General features: G+C 40.0%; 1 protein-coding gene across 1 annotated transcript in view; it reads right to left on the reverse strand.

Annotated features, from left to right (window-relative positions):
* Window positions 1-18,064, reverse strand: part of DIPK1A (divergent protein kinase domain 1A) — a 68,152-nt gene extending 50,088 nt beyond the window's left edge. Inside the window, exon 1 of the mRNA XM_017857369.1 lies at window positions 18,006-18,064. The gene's annotated coding sequence lies outside the window, so the exon portion shown is untranslated. The remainder of the gene's footprint in view (window positions 1-18,005) is intronic.
* Window positions 18,065-20,468: the final 2,404 nt, after the last annotated feature.

Below are 20,468 nucleotides of genomic sequence, written 5' to 3' on the forward strand. Positions count from 1 at the left end.
AAAAAAAAAAAAAAAAAAAAAAAAAAAAACAAAAGCTGAGCATGGTAGCACGCGTCTGTAATCCCAGCTACTTGAGAGGCTGAGGTGACAGGATTGATTGAGACTGGGATGTCATGGCTGCAGTGAGCTGTGATCGCACCACTGTACCCTAGCCTGGGTGACAGAGGGAGACCCTGTCTCAAAAAAAAAAAAAAAAAAAAAAGCAAAGAAAAGGAAAGAAAAAGAAAACTATGCAACTGGACTTGCTCTCTTTCACGTCAGATACTGCCAGTAGAACAGATCCCTAGTAGTCTACCGACACACACAAAAATGAGTTACACTATAGCCCGCTTGAACCAAAATGATGTCCTGAAGTCAAGCCAAGCCTAGAATAGTGGGACTCCAGCTGACCTGGAGATGTGCGATTGAGAAATAAATGCTTATGGTATGTCACTAAGTTTTGGGGAAATTTATTATGCAGCATTGCTGGGGTAACTAACTGATACTGGAGGAGACTACTATTATCCCTTTACAAGAATTCTATGAGTAGGGGACTATTCGTCATTTTACAGATAGAAAAACTGAGAAACATACAGAGGATAAGCAAGGCCATACTAGTCATAAGTAGGAGAACCAGGCTTTGAATGGAGGCAGTCTGGCTTCAGAGGCTGCATTCACTCTACTCTACTGCCTATTGCATTAAATACATAAATAGTTACCTGAGTTTTTAAAAAAAAAATTAGGTAAGAATTTACTAAATAACCATCTAGTATGGAACACTATTCCTTTTTTCCCCATCACCCCAAACGTTGATCATTTCTTTGTATTTGGAACATTCAAAATCCTCTCTTCTATTATTGGCAAATACACAATGAATTGTTAATTATAGTCACCCTATATTGCTATAGAACACTTGAACTTACTCCTCCTATCTAGCTGTGCTTTTGTTATCTGTTAACTAATCCTTGGTTATTCCCCTCCTCCCCTTACCCTTTCCCACCTCCAGTAACCGCTCTTCTACTCTCTACTTCTATAAGCTCAACTTTTTAAGCTTCCACATGTAAGATCATGCAGCATTTACCTTCTTGTACCTGGCTTATTTCACTTAATATAATGTCCCGCAAGCTCATCCATGTGGCTGTGAATGACAAAATTTCACTTTTTTTTATGGCTAAATGGTATTCCATTATGTATATATATCACATTTTCTTTATTCATCTGTCAATGAACAGTTAGGTTTATTCCATATCTTGGCTATTGTGAATAGCACTACAATAAATACGAGAGTGCAGATACTTCTTCAACATACTGATTACCTTTCCTTGGGATATATGCCCAGTAGCGGAATTTCTGGATCATATGGTAGTTCTATTTTCAGTGTTTTGAGGAACCTCCATATTGAGTTCCATAATGGGTACACTAAGTTACATTTCCACAAACAGTGTAAGAGAGTTCCTACTTCTCCACATCCTCACCATCATTTGTTATTTTTTGTCTTTTTGAAAATAGCCATTCTAACTGGGTTTAGACATCTCATTGTGGATTTTATTTGCATTTCCCTGATGATTAGCGATGGCAAGCATTTTTTCATGTACCTGTTGGTCATTCGTATGTCTTCTTTTAAGAGATGCCCATTCAGCTCATTTGCTCAGTTTTAAATAGAATTATGTGTTGTTGTTGTTGTTTTGCTGTTAAGCTCGTTGTATATTCTGGATATTAATTCCTTATTAGATGAATAGTTTACAAATATTTTCTCTCACTCCGCATACTGTCTCTTCACTCTGTTGATTTTTTTCCTTTGCTGTGCAGAAGCTTTAATTTGATATAATCCCATTTGTCTATTTTGCCTGCACTTTTGAGGTCTTCTCCATAAGATCTTTGCCCAAACTAGTGTCATGAAGTGTTTCCCCTATGCTTTTTACTAATAGTTTCATAGCTTCATGACTTCTATTCAAGTCTGTAATCCATTTTGAGTTGACTTTTAATATGGTGAGAGATAGAGGTCTATTTTCATATTTCTCCATATGGCTATCCAGTTTTTCCAACACTGCTTACTGAAGAGACAGTCCCTTTCCCAATAAATGTTCTTGGCACCTTCATCAGAAATCAGATAGCTGTTTATTTCTGGGTTCTGTGTTCTGTACCATTGGTCTATTGGTCTGTTTTTATGGCTAGTACCATGTTGTTTTTGTTACCACAGCTTTACAGTATATTTTGAAATCTGGTAGTGTGATGCCTACAGCTTTGTTCTTTTTTCTCAGGATTACTTTGGCTATTCAGGGTCTCTTATAATTTCATATTAGTTTTAAGATTGCTTTTTTTTGTTTTTTTGAGATGGAGTCTCGTTCTGTCGCCCAGGCTGGAGTGCAGTGGCCGGATCTCAGCTCACTGCAAGCTCCGCCTCCTGGGTTTAAGCCATTCTCCTGCCTCAGCCTCCTGAGTAGCTGGGACTACAGGCGCCCGCCACCTCGCCCGGCTAGTTTTTTGCATTTTTTTAGTAGAGACGGAGTTTCATCATGTTAGCCAGGATGGTCTCGATCTCCTGATCTCGTGACCCGCCCGTCTCGGCCTCCCAAAGTGCTGGGATTACAGGCTTGAGCCACCGCGCCCGGTCTTAAGATTGCTTTTTTATATTTCAGTGAATAATGTCATTGGTATTTTGATAGGGATTGCACAGAATCTGTAGATTGCTTTTGGTAGTATGATCATGTTAACAATATTAATTCTTCCAATCCATGAACATGAGATATCTTTCCTTTTTTTTTTTAATTGAGACAGGGTATCACTCTGTCACCCAGGCTGGAGTGCAGTGATGTAATCTCAACTCACTGCAGCCTCTGTCTCCTGGGCTCAAACAATCTTCCCACCTCAGCCTCCCCAGTAGCTGGGACTACAGAACATGTGCCACCATGCGCAACTAATTATTTTGTATTTTTGGTGGAGACAGGGTTTTGCCATGTTGCCCAGGCTGGTCTTGAACTCCTGAACTCAAGCAGTGTGCCTGCCTTGGCCTTCCAAAGTGCTAAGATTACAGGCGTGAGCCATCATGCCCGGCTGTCTTTCCACTTTTTTGTGTATCCTCTTCAATTTCTTTCATCAGTGTTTTATAGTTTTCCTTGTAGAGATCCTTCACCTCCTTAAATTTATTCCTAGATTTCATGTATGTATGCATGTATGTATGTATGTATGTATGTATTGTAGTTATCGTAAATGGGATTGCTTTCTTAATTTCTTTTTCTGCTAGTTCATTGTTGATGTATAGAAATGCTACTGATTTTTGTATATTGATTTTGTATTCTGCAACTTTACTGAATTCATTGATTAGTTCTAAGAGATTTTTAGTAGAGCTTTTAGGGTTTTCTATATACAAGATTATGTCATTTGCTCATAGAGACAACAGACACATGAAAAAATGCTCATCATCATCACTGGCCATGCAGAGAAATGGCAAATCAAACCAACAATGAGATACCCATCTCCACAACCAGTTAGAATGACAATCATTAAACAAGTCAGGAAACCAAGCAGGTGCTGGAGAGGCATGTGGAGAAATAGGAACACTTTTTGCACTGTTGGTAGGATTGTAAAACTACAAGTTCAGCCATCGGTGGAAAACAGTGTGGCGAATTCCCTCAAGGATTTAGAACTAGAAATACCATTTGAACCCGCAATCCCATTACTGGGTATATACCCCAAGCGATTATAAACATGGCGCTGCATATAAAGACACATGCACACGTACTGTTTACATTGCAGCACTATCTCCGGCAATCGTGAAGACCTTGGAATCAACCCAAATGTCCATCAGTGAGCAGACTAGGATAAGAAATGTGGCCAAAAAAACTATACACCATGGGAATACTCAAAACGCAGGGCCAATAAAGGATGGAGTATCATGTCCCTTTGTAGGGACATGGATGGCAGGCTGGAAACGCATCCATTCTCAGCAACTATGGCAAGAACAGAAAAAACCAAAACACCGCATGTTCTCACTCACAGGTGGAAATTGAACAATGAGATCACTTGGACACGGGAAGTAAGGACATATCACACACTGGGGCCGCTATTGTGGGGGCGGGGAGGGGAGAGGGATGGCATTGGGAAGATACACCTGATGTAAATGACAAGCTGATGGTTGGCAGCACAGACAACAGGCATTGTACTACCATATGTAACAAACTGTACATTGTGCACATGTACCCTCAGAACTTAAAGATAGATTTAAAAAATAAATAAATTTAAAAAAAAGATTATGTCATTTGCAAACAGGGACAATGTAACTCCCTCCTTTCTTTTTTTTTGAGACGGAGCCTCGCTCTGTTGTCCAGGCTGGAGTGCAGTGGCCGGATCTCAGCTCCCTGCAAGCTCCGCCTTCCGGGTTTAAGCCATTCTCCTGCCTCAGCCTCCCGAGTAGCTGGGACTACAGGCACCCGCCACCTCGCCCAGCTAGTTTTTTGTATTTTTTAGTAGAGACTGGGTTTCACCGTGTTAGCCAGGATGGTCTCGATCTCCTGATCTTGTGATCCGCCCGTCTTGGCCTCCCAAAGTACTGGGATTACAGGCTTGAGCCACCGCACCCGGCCGTAACTCCCTCCTAACTGGATGTCCTTTCTTTCTTTCTCTTGCTTAATTGCTCTAGTTAGGACTTCCAGTACTATGTTGAATAAAAGTGGTGAAAGTGGGCATCCTGGTCTTGTTCCAGAACTTAGAGAAACAGCTTTCAGCTTTTCCTTGTTCAATATCATGTTGGCTGTGGGTTTATCATATATGGCCTTTATCATGGTGAGGTATTTTCCTTCTACATCCAATTTGTTGAGAGTTTTCATCATAAAAAGGTGTTTACTTTCATTGAATGGTTTTTGGTATTTATTAAAATGACCATATGGTTTTTGTCTTCAGTTCTGTTAATGTAATGTATCATATTTATTGATTTGTGTACGTTGACCTATCTTTGCATCCCCTGAGTAAATCCCATTTGATCATGGTAAATGATTTTTCCAATGTGCTGCTGGATTCAGTTTGTTAATATTTTATTGAGCATTTTTACATCTATGTTCATTAGGTATATTAGCCTATAGTTTTCTTTTTTCTGGTGTCCTTCTCTGGTTTCGGTATTGAGGTAACACTGGCATTATAGAATGAGTTGGAAGAATGCCCTTTTTTTCAGTTTTTTGGAAGAGTTTGAGAATTGGTATTAGTTCTTCAAATGTTTGGTAGAATTCTGCAGTGGAGCCATTGGGTCCTGGGCCTTTTTCTGATAGGCAACATTTTATTACAAATTCATAGATTCAATCTCATTATTTGTAATTGGTCTGTTCAGGCTTTCTATTTCTTCTTGGTTCAATCTTGGTAGAAAATATGTGTCCAAAAATTTATCCATTTCCTCTAGCTTTCTAATTTGTTGGTGTATTTGTTCATGATACAAAGTCTCTAATGATACTTTGTATTTCTGTGTTATTAGTCATCATATCTCCTTTTTCATTTCTGATTTTATTTATTTAGGTATTTTCTCTTTTTTCTTGGTTAGTCCAGCTAATGGTTTACCAATTTTGTCTTTTTGAAAAACCAATTTTTCATTTCGTTGATTTTTTTTTTTAGTTGATCTTTATTATTTATTTATTTCTAATTTTGGGTTTGGTTTATTCTTGCTTTTCTAGTTCCTTGAGATATGCTGTCAATTCATTTATTTAAAATCTTTCTATTTTTTGGATGTAGGTGTTTATTGCTATAAATTTCCTTCTTAATCTGCTGTATCCCACAGGTTTTGTTATATTGTGTTTCTATTTTCATTTCTTAATAAATTAAAACATTTCCTTTTTCATTTCTTCATTGACCCATTGGTCACTCAGGAGCATGTTGTTTAATTTCCTGTTTGTACAATATCAGAAGTTCCTTTTTTATTTTTTTTTTTGTAAGAGACAAGGTGTATTAATTTGTTTTGTATCACTATAAAGGAATGCCTGAGGCTAGATAATTTATTAAAAAAAAAAAAAAGAGGTTTACACTTTGGGAGGCCAAAGCAGGTGGATAGCTTGAGGTCAGGAGTTCAAGACCAGCCTGGCCAATGTGGTGAAACCTTGTCTCTACTAAAAATACAAAAATTAGCCATGCGTGGTGGCGTGCACCTGTAGTCCCAGCTACTTGGGAGGCTGAGGCAGGAAAATTGCTGGAATCTGGGAGATGGAGTTTGAAGTGGACCAAGATTGTGTCACTGCACTCCAGCCTGGGCAACAGAGTGAGACTCCATCTCAAAAAAACAAAACAAAACAAAAAACAAGAGGTTTAATTGGCTCACAGTTCTGCAGGCTGTACAAGGTACAAGAAGCATGGTGCCAACATCTGCTCAGCTTCTGATGAGGGCCTCTGGCAATTTACAGTCATGATGAAAGTGACAGGGAGTCAGCCTGTCACATGGTGAAGAGAGTATGGGGAAGTGCTACACACTTTTTTTTTTTTTTTTTGAGACGGAGTCTGGCTCTGTCGCCCAGGCTGGAGTGCGGTGGCCGGATCTCAGCTCACTGCAAGCTCCGCCTCCCAGGTTTACTCCATTCTCCTGCCTCCGCCTCCCAAGTAGCTGGGACTACAGGCGCCCGCCACCTCGCCCGGCTAGTTTTTTGTATTCTTTAGTAGAGACGGGGTTTCACCGTATTAGCCAGGGTGGTCTCGATCTCCTGACCTTGTGATCCGCCCGTCTCGGCCTCCCAAAGTGCTGGGATTACAGGCTTGAGCCACCGCGCCCGGCCTACACACTTTTAAACAACCAGATCTCACATGAACTCAGAGCAATAACTCACTCATCACCAAGGGGATGGTGCTAAGCCATTCATGAGAGATCCACCCCCATGATCCAAACACCTCCCACCACACCCAATCTCCAATACTGGGGATTACATTTCAACATGAGATTTGGAGGGGACAAACATTCAAACCACATCACAAAACATATCACCCTGTCATCCAGGACAGAGTGCGGTGGTATGAACATAGCTCACTGCAGCCTTGAATTACTGGGCTCCGGGGATTCTCTCACCGCTGCCTCCTGAGTAGCTGGGACTATAGGTGTGAACTACCATACCTTGGTAATTTTTGTTTATTGTTTTCGTGGAGATAATGTCTTGTTTTGTTGCCCAGGCTGGTCTCAAACTCTTGGCTTCAAGTGATCCTTCCACCTTGACTTCCCAAAGTGCTGGGTGGGATTACAGGTATGAGCCTGTCTTATTTAGAGACAGGGTCTCACTCTGTCACCCAGGCTGGAGTGCACTGGCACAATCATGGCTCACTGAGGCCTTGACCTCCTGGGCTCGAGGAACCCTCCCACCTCACCTTCCTGAGTAGCTGCGACCACAGACATGTGCCACCATGCCTGGCTATTTTGCTTTTAATGTTTTTGTATAGACGGGGGTCATCCTATGTTGCCCAGGCTGACCTCAAACTCCTGGGTTCAAATATCCTCCCATGTCAGCCTCTCAAAGTGTTGGGATTACAGGCATGAGCAATTGCACTTGGCCTAAAATGTACTTTATATTTATTTCTGTTGTTGATTTTCTGTCTAGATGATCTATCCAAATGCTGAGTGTGGAGTGCTGAAACACCCAACTTTTATTGTATCAGAGTTTATCTCTCTGTTTAGATCAAATAAGATTTGCTTTTTATGTATCTGGGTACTACAGTGTTGGGTTCATATATATTTATAATTGTTATATCCTCTTGCTGAACTGATCCCTTTAACATTATGTAATGACCTTCTTTGTCTTTTTGTATACTTTTTGACTTAAAGTCTGTTTTATCTGACATAAGCATAGCTACTTCTGCTCACTTTTAGGTTCTATTTGTGTGAAATATAATTTTCTATCCCTTCACTGTCAGTGTATATGTGTCTTTACAATTGAAGTGAGTTTCTTGCAGGCAGTATATAGCTGGGTAATGGCTTTTTCATCCACTCAGCCAGTCTATACTTTTAAGTGGGGGATTTAATTTGTTTCTATTAAAGCTTATTATTGATAGGGAGGAACTTGCTTCTTCATTTTATTAATTGTTTTCTGGTTGTTTTGTATATCCTTTGTTCCTTTTTTCCTCCCTTAATGTTTATCATTGTCGTTTGGTGGTATTTTGTAGTGCTATGGTTTCATTCCTTTCTTGTTCTCCTTCATGAATCTGCTCTACTAGTAAGTTTTATACTTTTGTGTGTTCATGATAGTGATGATTATCTTTTCACTTCCAGAGATAAGACTTCCTTAAGCATTTCTTATAAGGCTGGTCTAGTGGTGTTGAATTCCCTTTATTTTTGCTTATCTGGGAAACGCTTTATTTCTCCCTCATTTCTGAAGGATAGCTTTGCTGGGTGTGGTATTCCTGGCTAGCTATTTTTTTTTTTTTTTTTTTTTTTTTCAGCACATCCCATTCTCTCCTGGCCTGTAAGGTTTCTGCAGAGAAATCTGCTGTTAGTCTAATGAGGGATCACTTATATGTGACTTGATACTTTTCTCTTGGAGTTTTTAGAATTCTGTCTTTGTTTTTGACTTTTGACAATTTGACTGTAACGTGCCTCAGGAAGAATCATTTGGGTTGAATCTTTGAGTTCCTTGATCTAGATGTCTACACCTCTCCTCAGTCTTGGGAAGTTTTCAGCTATTATTTCATCAAGTAGGTTTTCTACACCTTTTCCCTTCTTTTCTCCTTCTGAAACTCCCATAAGACAAATATTTGTTCACTTAATAGTGTCCCATAAGTCTTGTAGGCTTTCTTCGCTGTTTTTCATTCTTACTTTTTTTTCCCCGACTGGGTAATTTCAAATAATCTGCCCTCAAATCCAGAGATTCTTCTGCTTGATCAAGTCTGTTGCTGAAACTCTCTAATGTATTTTTTCATTTATCGACTTCTTCAGCTGCAAAATTTCTGTTTGGTTCTTTTTTATGATTCTATCTCTTTGTTGAATTTCTTGGTCATATCATGAATTGTTTTCCTGATTTCATTGTCTATCTGTATTTTCTTGTATCTCATTGAGTTTCCTTAAGATCATTATTTTGAATTCCTTTTCTAGAAATTCACTGATTTCCTTTTCACTGGGGTCTGTCACTAGAGATTTATGTTCCTTTGGCAGTGTCAGGTTTCCAAACTGCAGCCCTACCCTACTCCTGAGGCCCAAATCTTCAGAGCACCCCTTCTTCCCCAGAGGGGGGCCAGTGTTGTGCCCTGTCCCCTGGGGTAGGATTACAGCTACAACCTAGCCCCATGGACCCAAGCTGCTAAGGGGTATATCACACTCACAAATCCTGGCTTGGTAAAAGTGGCTTTCCTTGCTTTTCTTCAGTTTTCCTTGCTTTTTCATGTTTCTTATGTCCATGTGTTGATGTCTGTGCAGCTGGAGCAACAACTGCCTCTTCAAAACTTTCTAAAGCGGTTTTCATAGAGTAAAACTTTCACCCATAGTTGGAACTTAGTATGCTGGTTAGGAAGCATGCAATGACTGTCCAGATAAGTGTAGTGGTACAGTCTCTGTGTAGCTTCTTCAGCTGTGTTCAATGTTAGCAATAACTGCAGACACCTCAATGGCATAGGCTATAGAAGAAGTCTGTGGTTGTGGCAGGGTGGTAGCATAGGTTGTTACTGTCCTCAGTGTCAAGGGCCTTTGGGGTCCTTCTATTGTTATTTTCCCCACAATGGGGAGACTTAGCTGAGGGGATCCTTCTTGGTGTCAAGTCTGACATGGCCTACAAGCAGCTGTAGCAGTGCTGGGTTCTGGGAGCAGGGGTTCAGAGCAGCTGTGAGGCCAGGGTCCTAGGTGCAAGCTTTTGCCAACCTATTATAGCAGCTGGGCTTTGGGGCACAGGTTCATTTTCTGTGGCAGGTTGGATGTAGGCTGCCCACTGAGCTAGGATCTGTGATTGTGAAGTACTCCCTAGCAGCTTGGGTCCATGGAGCTAGTCTGTAGCTGCGATTGAACCCTTAGGGGTCAGGGCATAGCACTGACCCCACTCTGGGGAGGAAGAGATTTGGGATTCAGGAGCGGGGTATGGCTGCAATTTGGAAACCTAAGCCAATACGGCTCAGTAACAACTCAGGTCCCAGGGGATGAGGCACTGTGTAGTAGTGACTCTATACCCTGAGATGGTGGGACTTGGAAGTATCTCAGATTCCGTGATGCCAGGTGCAGTGACAGCAAATATCCCAGAATAATGGAACACAGCTGCTGTTTGGGCCCTGGGAGGCAGGGAATGCACAGCAATGACTATCTACCCAAGGAGAGGGGTGTCAGCAGCTCAGACTCTAGGGAGCTAGTCCAGTTCCAGGGAAGCAGGGTACTAAAGCTGTTTGGCTTATAAGGTGGGATGTCTCAGCTCAGCCACTGCTCTGTTTCCCTAGGACACAGGATATTACATCAGCTCAGCCCTGGGATGCACAGCTGCTCAGCTTAGCCAGTGCACTGATTACCTAGGGGGTGAAGTGCCCCTTCAGCTCAGATTGGCTGGTGGGGGGGTACGGGAGGGTGGTGTGTGAATGTTCTCGGAAGCCCAGGCACCATTTCCCTGGGATGCAGGGTGCCACTTCACCTTAGGTACCGAGGTGTGTGACCACTCTGAGCAGCCAAGGCATTGTTTTCTGGGATGCAGAGTGCTGCTTCAACTTAGGCACTGGGGAGGCCTGAGCAGCCTAAGTACTGTTTTCCCAAGAGACAGGTTACTACTTCAGCTCTGGCCCAAAGGGCAGGGTAAGGGGTAGATGGAGTAGCTCCACCTCCACTTGTCCCCATGGAAGAGTGTAAAAGCTACTTACAGCTTGGCTTGGGGATATGTGGCCACTGGGCTGGGGTAGTTCAGTAGTGGCTTAGCCTCAGGGATGAAGGGGAGCTGTGGCTACTCATCCATGGAGGAAGACACACTCCAGACACAGTACCGGTTCCAAGATGGCATAGTGCAGTAGCCATGAGGCCCACAAGGAGTGGAGCACAGTGTCTACTTCTTCGTCTTTGGGGAGACCATAGCTATGCGGACTCTAGGTGGCTCCCTCAGCTGGCCTTAGTGTCTGTGAAAACTGCCCGGGACCCTAGTGGTGAGGTCTATAGTTGGCCAAGGTGTTGACAGGGGTTGCTAAGAGCTTCTTGCTTACCTCCTCACTGCAGGGAGAAATTTCCCCTGGTTTCCAGCTGATCCTCATTGGAGAATGGGGTGGTGGAGGCCGGTGTTTCCTTCCGTTCTCTATGTGGGCCTACCAAGTTCCTGTGCTCACCTGTTTCTTTGATTTCTCCAACGTACTCTAGTACTCTCATTCAGTTATTTTCATTAAAATGTGGTTTAGCCATTGTTTGGGTTCTTTGTGAGGATGATGAGCACGAGGGGCTTCTAGTCAGCCATCTTGCTGATGTCACTTGGAGTGTGCCTGAGTTTTTGATTATTTCCTCAAGAGAGATATTTAGTAAGTAAAATTCTTAGGTCAAGGGGTATGCATTGCAGTTTTTTAAATTTCTGAAACATGTTATACTGCTTTCTTTTTATTTCTTTATTTTTTGAGAAAGGATCTCACTCTGCTGCCCAGGCTGGAATGCAGTGGCTCACTCTAGCCTTGACCTCCCAGGACCTCAGGTGATCCTCCCACCTCAGCCTCACAAGTAGCTGGGACTACAGGCTCACACCACCACTCCAGGCTAATTTTTGTTATTTTTTATAGAAACAGGGTTTTTGCCATGTTGACCAGACTGGTCTTGAACTCCTGGGCTCAAGAAATCCTCCCACCTTGGCCTTTCAAAGTGCTGGGATTACAGGGGTGAATCACTGTGCCCAGCTTAATGTTACACTGCTTTCTAAAATGCTTGTAACAATTAACATTCACTACATTTTACCTTCTCCAGCATCCAATTCTATAGGCAATTACAGTTTTAGTTTCATTTCTTTGACAGTGGCCTTGACATTTTTTAAAATATGCTCTCTTAATGTTAAGTACTAACTCTGGTAAAAGTCCAGTTACACTTAGACCTGTGGGGCACTGATAAGAGCTGTGAATGACCAACTCGGAACTTCTAAAATGCAGAATTTCAGAGATTTATCTAGGAAATGTATGTCAAAGTGATTACAGGAGGCAGAAGAGCGAGTCAAAATCTAAAGGACCCTCAACATAGGGATGACCTAGGTCAAATTCAGGTATCGTAAGAGTTACCAAGTTTGAATTCTTTGGGCTTGACCTAAAATAATTAAAACAGTGAAATCTAAGATAAGCCGTCAGGTTATGTGGGCCCAAGCAATGAGAAATATGGCCTTAAACTACCCATCTAAGTGTCTCAGAGAACAGAGAAAGGTTGTTACTGTAGCATTCCTTCTTAGAATGAACATCACCAACACCTATTTAACTATTCTCTTTTCAGTTTGAGAGTGAAATGTTGACAGCTGCAGCAGTTTTTAGATGAGCCTAAAAATCTCTTTGGAATGGTAAAATTCTATTTTGCAAAACATGTAAACCAGATGGCCATTTCTAATTTTGGAATTTCTCAGACAGGTGTTAATCCAAAATTGTCTTCCCATTTCTCTCTTAAATTCCAAAGAAGGCTAAAACCAAAACAAAACTTATAGAAAATGTTTCAGAGACAAATGACAGATCTTTTGATCAAAGCAATTTTTACTTAGAAGGAAACAGCTGACTTACAAAGAAATTGCACTGAGGCTATTTCTAAATAAAAGTGTTTTTGCTGTGGCATTGCAGGGAATTGAGGCACCTTCCATACTGGTGGTTATTTACAGCAACACAAGTACTTAGGAAAATAATAGGCTTCACCTTGCCATATGGGAAAATGCTGAAAAATAATTACCCAAAGATCTTCATGAAAATATACCGATAGAATTATCTATGGTGTTTAGGGTAATGGGTATCTTGTAAATTATGTTTTAAGTGAATGTTGCTATAAATCTCTTAAATATGCAGCATATACCTATAAGCAAAAGATGGCAATGGAATTTTTCTTAATTTTTATTTTTTATGGGTACATTATAGGTATATATATTTATGAGGTACATGAGATATTTTGTACAGGCATGCAATGCATAATAATCAACTCAGGGTAAATGGGGTATCCATCACCTCAAGCATTTACTTTTTCTTTATGTTATGAACATTCCAATTATACCCTTTTTAATGTACAATAAATTACTGTTGACTGTAATTACTCTGTTGTGCTAACAAATACTAGATCTTATTCAGTCTAACTATATTTTCATACCCATTAACTATCTCCACTTCCCGTCCACCCCACTACCTTTCCCAGTCTCTAATAGCCATATTTTACTCTTTATAAGTGCAATTGTTTTAATTTTTAGCTCCCACAAATAAATGAGAACATGTGAAGTTTGTCTTTCTATGCCTGGTTTATTTCACTTAACATAATGACCTCCAGTTCCATCCATGTTGTTGTAAATAACAGGATCTCATTTCTTCTCCCCTATGGCTGAACAGTACTCCACTGTGTATATGTACCACGTTTTCTTTATCCGTTCATCTGCTGATGACACTTAGGTTGCTTCCAAATCTTAGCTATTGTGAATAGTGCTACAATCTAATGGGAATGCAGAAACCTATTTTATATACTTAATTCCTTTCTTTTGGGTATATACCTAGCAGTGGGATTGCTGGGTCATATGGTAGATCTATTTTTAGTTTTCTGAGGAACAACCATGCCATTCTCTATAGTGGCTGTGCTAATTTACATTCCCACCAAAAACGTACAAGGGTTCCTTTTTATCTACATCCTTGCCAGCATTCGTTATTGCTTGTCTTTTGGATAGAAGCCATTTTAACTAGAGTGGAATACATTTCTCTGATGATCAGTAATGTTAAGTACCTTTTCATATATCTGATTGCCATTTGTATGTTTTCTTCTGAGAAACGTTATTCAGATCTTTTGCGCATTTTAAAATCAGATTATTAGATTTTTTTCCTATTAAGTTCCTTATATATTCTAGTTATCAATCCCTTTGTCAGATGGGTAGTTTGCAAATACTTTCTCCCATTCTGTGGGCTGTCTCTTCATATGGATGATTGTTTCCATTGGTGTACAGAAGCTTTTTAACTTGACGTGATCCCATTTGTCCATTTTCACTTTGGTTGCCTGTACTTGAGGGTATTAATCAATAAATATTTGCCCAGACCAATTTCCTGGAGAACTTCCCCAGTGTTTTCTGGTAGTATTTTCATAATTTCAGGTATTCGATTTAAGTCTTTAATCCATTTTGATTTGATTTTTCTTTTTGGCGAGAGATAGGGGTCTAGTTTAATTCTTCTGCATATGGATATCCAGTTTTCTCAGAACCGTCTATTGAAGAGACTGTCCTTTCCCCAACGTATATTCTTGGCACCTTTGTCAAAAACGAGTTCACTGTAGATGTATATATTTATTTCTGGGTTCTCTATTCTGTTCCCTTGGTCTGTGTGCTTGTTTTTACGTCAGTGCCATGCTGTTTTGGTTATAATAGCTCTGTAGTATAATTCTAAGTCAAGTAATGTGATTCCTTTAGTTTTGTTCTTTTTGCTCAGGATGACTTTGGCTATTCTGGGTCTTCTGTGGTTCCACATAAATTTTAGGATTTTTTTTTTTCTATTTCTGCGAAGGATTTAAAAAATTATACCAAAGAACAAGCTAGCTTGATACTGTTTAAATGTAAGTTTCTCTTCTTCCACCCACTATTTCCTAACATTGCTAGCCATTAATATATGGATAATAGGGCCATATCTGCAAAGAAATATTAAATCATAGACTAAGTCTTAGACAGATGAATGTTAGCTAGCATAGAAGCACAGGTTGTTAAGGGCTAGAAGAGGCCTTGAAGATAACATAGTTGGAATAACTTTATAAATGAGGCCCTAAAATGGTTTGGAATTTGTCAACTATCACCCAACCAGTAAGTTACATGACCTTGAGCAAGTTACTAAATTTCTTTGAGTTTTAGTGTCTTCATCAATAAAATGCAGACATAAAATTTAAATAAAATCATGGACAAAATATATATTTTAAAATTCCTATTTATATAAGTATGATAATGTATATAATATGAATACAATGATACCTACATAGGGGATAGATACTCAAAAAATTTCCCAGTAGAGATGCACAATCAAAAAAGCATGCAGATGAGTGAAAAAAAAGGCACAGTATGCGGGACCTGGTAGTGTTTGTTTCTCCCAGGTAAGTGTAATATCTAGCACTCTTGCTCTTTTCACGATGCCATGGAATTCCATAGAGAACCTATGGACCTAAAATCAGTCTACCTGTAAATGAAAGGGCTGAGCTACATGTATGAGAGCCTAAATTACCTCTTATCCTTAAAGATAGTGCCTCTGAATTAGAACTGAATCCATTGTGGACCATTATAAACAAGCTCACATTTCACTGCCTCTACTGTACCTATCCTATAAACAAACAAAAGAAGTCAGTGTCTGGGTTCAGTAGTGTCTGGGTTCAGTTAGGTTCTTTAAATGTTTAATCTTCAAATGAATGACAAAATAATTTAAAATTTCTAATCAATATTTTTAATTGCTAGGAGTCTTAAGGTATGACTTAAACAAGTTAATTGGGGAAATAATATAATAAGGAGATGGGAAGATGTTGCCATAGCACAGTCCATAATGCTAAGGAAAAATTTTAAAGTTGAACAAAACAGGGCAACTCAAGTTAATTATCACATGCCACAGGTCCTATATTTTAGAGCAGCTCCACTTGAATACTACCAATAAATTATTTTAAGGTTTAGAGCATCTTTTGTGTTTTATTCTGCAGTATTGTTTTAAAAATACATTAAAACATTTAAAAAATTGAATCAGATCAGTGATAAGACTTGGAGAGTGACTGGGAAGGGCCACAAGGGAAATTTCTAGGAAGATGGAAATGGTCTGTGTCTTAATTTTTTTTTAATTAAAAAAATTTTTTTAGAGGCAGGGTCTTGCTCTGTGGTCCAGGCTGGAGTATAGTGGCACAATCATAACTTATTGCAACCTTGAACTCCTAGATTCAAGGGATCCCCTCACTTCATCCTCCTGAGTAGCTAAGACTACAGGTGTACCCCGCCACGCCTGGCTTACTTTTTATTTTTTGTAGAGATAGGGTCTTGCTATGCTGCCCAGGCTTGTCTTGAACTCCCCTGGGCTCAAGTGATCCTCCTGCCTCAGTCTCGCAAAGTGCTGGTATTACAGGCATGAGCCACCACGTGCAGCCTGTTCTGTATCTTAATAGGGATGAGGCCTACACTAATGAATGCATCTGTCAGAGCTGAACAAATTGTACAACTTAAAATCTCAGCATTTCACTTTATGTAAATCAGACCTCGATAAGAAAATTTAAAAAATATATATATATATTTTTTGGGGGGTCTCGCTCTAGCACCCAGGCTACAGTTCAGTGGCATGATCCCAATTCACTGCAACCTCTCCCTCCCAGGTTCAAATGATCCTCCTGCCTCAGTGGGTGATAGTGAGGAAGAAATCAAGTAGGACCCCCAAGTTTCTAGCTTGAGTAGATGGATTCTAGTGCCATTTTCAAAACACTGAAGGACAAAACATAGGGGGAAGGATGAGTTCAGTTTTGAACATGTTGAGAGTGAAGTGTCTATGAGTCATGCAAGTGATATTTAGCAGGCAGCTGTATGTACAGGTCTATGGCAGGAAAAACAGAGGTTAGAATTGGAGGTAGAGGTGTGGGACTCACGGGGAAAGTAACAAGCCATGGGAGTAGCCGTCATCACCTGAGCAAAAAAATTAGAGTGAGGAAAGGGTTTAGGACTGACTCCTGAGAATCTTCACTATTTAATGGTTGGGTTAAAAAAAAGACAAGCTGATAAAAGACAGCATGGAAGATGAGATAGGGTAGAAGAAAACGAGAATGTTGTAACACAGAAATCATGGAAAGGATTTTGAGAAGTGAGTGGTCAACGGTGTCAAAGGGTGGAGACTGGAAAGTATTCATTGGATTCAATGACATGGAAGTCACTGTTGACCTTGATAAGAGCAATTTCATGGTAGAGAAGCCAGACTGGAGTAGGCTGAAGCGTAGGAGGTGTGATATTAAAGACAACCAGGTAGATATCCCTTAAGAGAAGTTCGACTATGAAGGGGAGGACAGACATAGAGCATTAGGAGGCTTCAGGCAGAGGTTTTTTAAAGCCAAGAGAAACTAGCACATATTTAAATGTTGACAGAAAAGTGAGATGTTGACAGCTAAATAGCACAAAGGTTCCTGAGAGGTTGGAAGGGAGGGATCCAAAGAGGGGACAAAGAGGGTGGACTTGGACTCAAGGAGAGACACCAACTCCGCCGTCCCTAGAGCAGAAGGAAGGGTGTAAGGATGGATGCACAGCTGAGGGTGGGGAGGTGGGACAGCTTCTACCAGATGATTTCTGTTTTCTTTGTCTTTCAGAATTAAGAGAGATAAACTTAAAGCAGAAAAATTACTGCAACCTAGACTGATTTTTCCACCTATTAATAATTTTAAATTATAAAACATTTCCAAATTCAGGAAAAAATATCCATGTAGAAAATTAGGAAAGTAATATAAAACCCACCACTAAATGTAAACAGATGTCAACAGTTTACTATATTAAAACTCTTTTCTAAGAAGAAATAAAATGTTATGACTAGACCTAAACCCTCTTTCCATAAATTCCCCATCTTTCCCTTCATCTGCAGAGGAAAATATCTGAAATTCAGTGTGTCTCATTCTTATATATATTTTTATCTCTTTACTACACAAAATACCAACTTACCTAAAACACAAGATGCTATGTGCTTTGTGCTATGAGGCACAAAGAGAAAATAAAAGCTGCACATCAAAATGAGGTGCCCAAAAAATACACACAACAAAAGCCAAATGGGTCAGGGCTGGCTCTCCAACGCCTCACCATTCCTGAGTCATATCTGGGGTCAAGAGCAGGGATGATTTGCAGAGGCTTCTTTGGAGAGATGCACTTGTTCTCCTGTGATCACTCTGGAAAGGAAGGAGTTGGGAAATCCTTCCTGGCCTCAAGCCCAGGGAGAGTGGCTTTCACAGGACAACTCACCAATTCAAAGTGTATATCCAGGAGTTTGGGAAACAGTAGGACTGGACTCTGACATAAGCCCAAGCGAAGATGTTCTGATTATTGGCCCCAGGTGTAGAGCAGAGAGGGTCACTCAGATTTCAACAAGCTGCAACCTAGGCATCCCAAAAGGTAGAATAGAATTTTTCTATATCTGCTTTTCAATAACAGCAATCATTTTAAGTGACTTGACTACCAGGGTGTCGGCGGGAATAAAAGGACTGGCCAAATGCTTTACTTGGAACCTCATTTACAAAACATAAAGAATTAAATGAATAGATTATTTTCAGAGCTTATAAAGTGCTTTGGCATTCTTCACGCTAGTATCCTTCCCTTTGCACAGTCTGTGTAACTAAAGCAGGAGTCTTTGCCTTCTTTGTACCAAATAAATCACGAGTGGTCAGGCAGCTAAGAGACGGGAAGGGCTCCTTCAACGTAAGAACCTAGCGCAAGCTCTTTTTGTTCAAAGTTCTTGTTGATTCTGAGCAAGTAAAACCTCCAGTTTGGTCAAACATTCTTTCTTCAACACGTGGGTGTTTGGAAAATTTTATCAGTACTTTGCTATTAAAATTCTCACCTAACTACAAATCCTCTATGCCACAGAGAAATTTAAAGGGCTCTTATTTACTCACCATAACAAGTATGATTTATTGTTCATAATTGTTCATCTCTTGAGCCAGAATTCAATGGACTGATCTCTTGAATCACAGTTGATAAAATTCTTTAATTGTAGGTTGCCAGGATCCACCCTTAGACCTACTAAATCAGAATCTGTAGGGAGTAATCCTGAGAACATGCATCTTACAAGCTCTTCAGGTTATTCAGATTAAATTTAGGGGGAAAGTGGTATAGACAAAAGCTAAATAGAAACCTCTCAGAAATACCTGCCTAGTTTACTAAAATGAGATTGTAGCAAACACCTACCAACAGCAGTGCCAGGACTAGAGTGCATCATTCAAAGGTCCCTTCCATTCCAAGATTTCATTCATTTATAAATAATTTAATAATAAATAATTATTAATAAAATGAATATGCTATAGTTCTTAAAAATTTGAACCAGTAATTTTATTTAAAATTGCATTTTGCCACTTTGAGATAATGGTGCAATGATATTCACCTGTAAGAAAGAATACAGAGATCCCTTTGCCCAGTTTCCCCAATGGTAACATTTTGCAAAATTATAATATCACAACTATGATGTTGACATTGATACAATCCACTGATTTTATTCAGATTTCCTGTTTTACTTGTACTCTTGTCAGGGGGGTGTAGGGGAGTATTTAGCTTTATACAATTTTATCATGTATAGGTCTGTGTCTCCACTATTACAGTCAAGCACACAACCACTCCATCACTACCAGGATCCCTCATGTTGCCTTTCTATAGCCACATCCACCTCTATTACCTCCCCCATTCCCTGGCAACCATTAATCAGTTCTCCATCTCTATGATTTCAAGAATGTTAAATAAATGGATTCATACAATATGTAAACTTTTGAGACTGGCTTTTTTCAGTAAGCATAATTCCCTGGAGATTCATTCAAGTTGTTGTATGCTATGGTCTGAGTGTCTGTGTCCCACTCAAAATAAATGTTAAAACCTAATATCCATTGTAATTGTATGAGGAAGTGAGTTTTGGGGAGGTGACTAAAACATGGGGGCAGAGCCCTCATTAATTGGATTAATGCTCTTATAACAGAGGCCCCAGAAAGCCATCTTGTTCCTTCCACCCTGTGGGAACACACCTAGAAGGTACCATTTTATGAGCCAGGAAATGGGTTCTCACCAGACATTGAATCTGTAGGTACCTTGTTCTTGAACTTCCCAGCCTCTAAAACTTTGAGAAATAAATTTCTGTTGTTTATATGAGCAACCCAATTTATGGTACTTTGTTACAGTTGCCTGAAGAGACTAAGACATTACACGCATCAATAGTTCCTTGCATGGTATTGTTAATAGTATTCCATATTATATATGTACCATAGTTTGTTTAACCTACTGAAGGACATTTGAACTGATTCCACTTTTAGGGTATTACAAATTAAGCTGCTATGAATATTCATATAAAGGTTTTTGTGTTAAATTTTCATTTCTCTGGAATAAATGCCCAGGAGTGTAATTGCTGGGTCATATGAAAGTTACATGTTTAGGCCAGGCACAGTGCCTCATGCCTGTAATCCCAGCACTTTGGGAGGCCTAGGCGGGTGGATCACTTGAGATCAGGAGTTCGAGACCAGCCTGGCCAACATGGCGAAACCTCATCTCTACTAAAAATACAAAAAAATTAGCTGGGCGTGGTGGCAGGTGCCTGTAATCCCAGCTACTTGGGAGGCTAAGGCACGAGAATCACTTGAACCTAGGAAGCAGAGGTACAGTGAGCTGAGATTGCACCACTGCACTCCAGCCTAGGTGACAGAGCAGGACTCTGCCTCAAAAAAAAAAAAA

Source organism: Rhinopithecus bieti, unplaced genomic scaffold (assembly GCF_001698545.2).
Source record: "Rhinopithecus bieti isolate Rb0 unplaced genomic scaffold, ASM169854v2 scaffold_46210, whole genome shotgun sequence".
Taxonomy (NCBI): domain Eukaryota; kingdom Metazoa; phylum Chordata; class Mammalia; order Primates; family Cercopithecidae; genus Rhinopithecus; species Rhinopithecus bieti.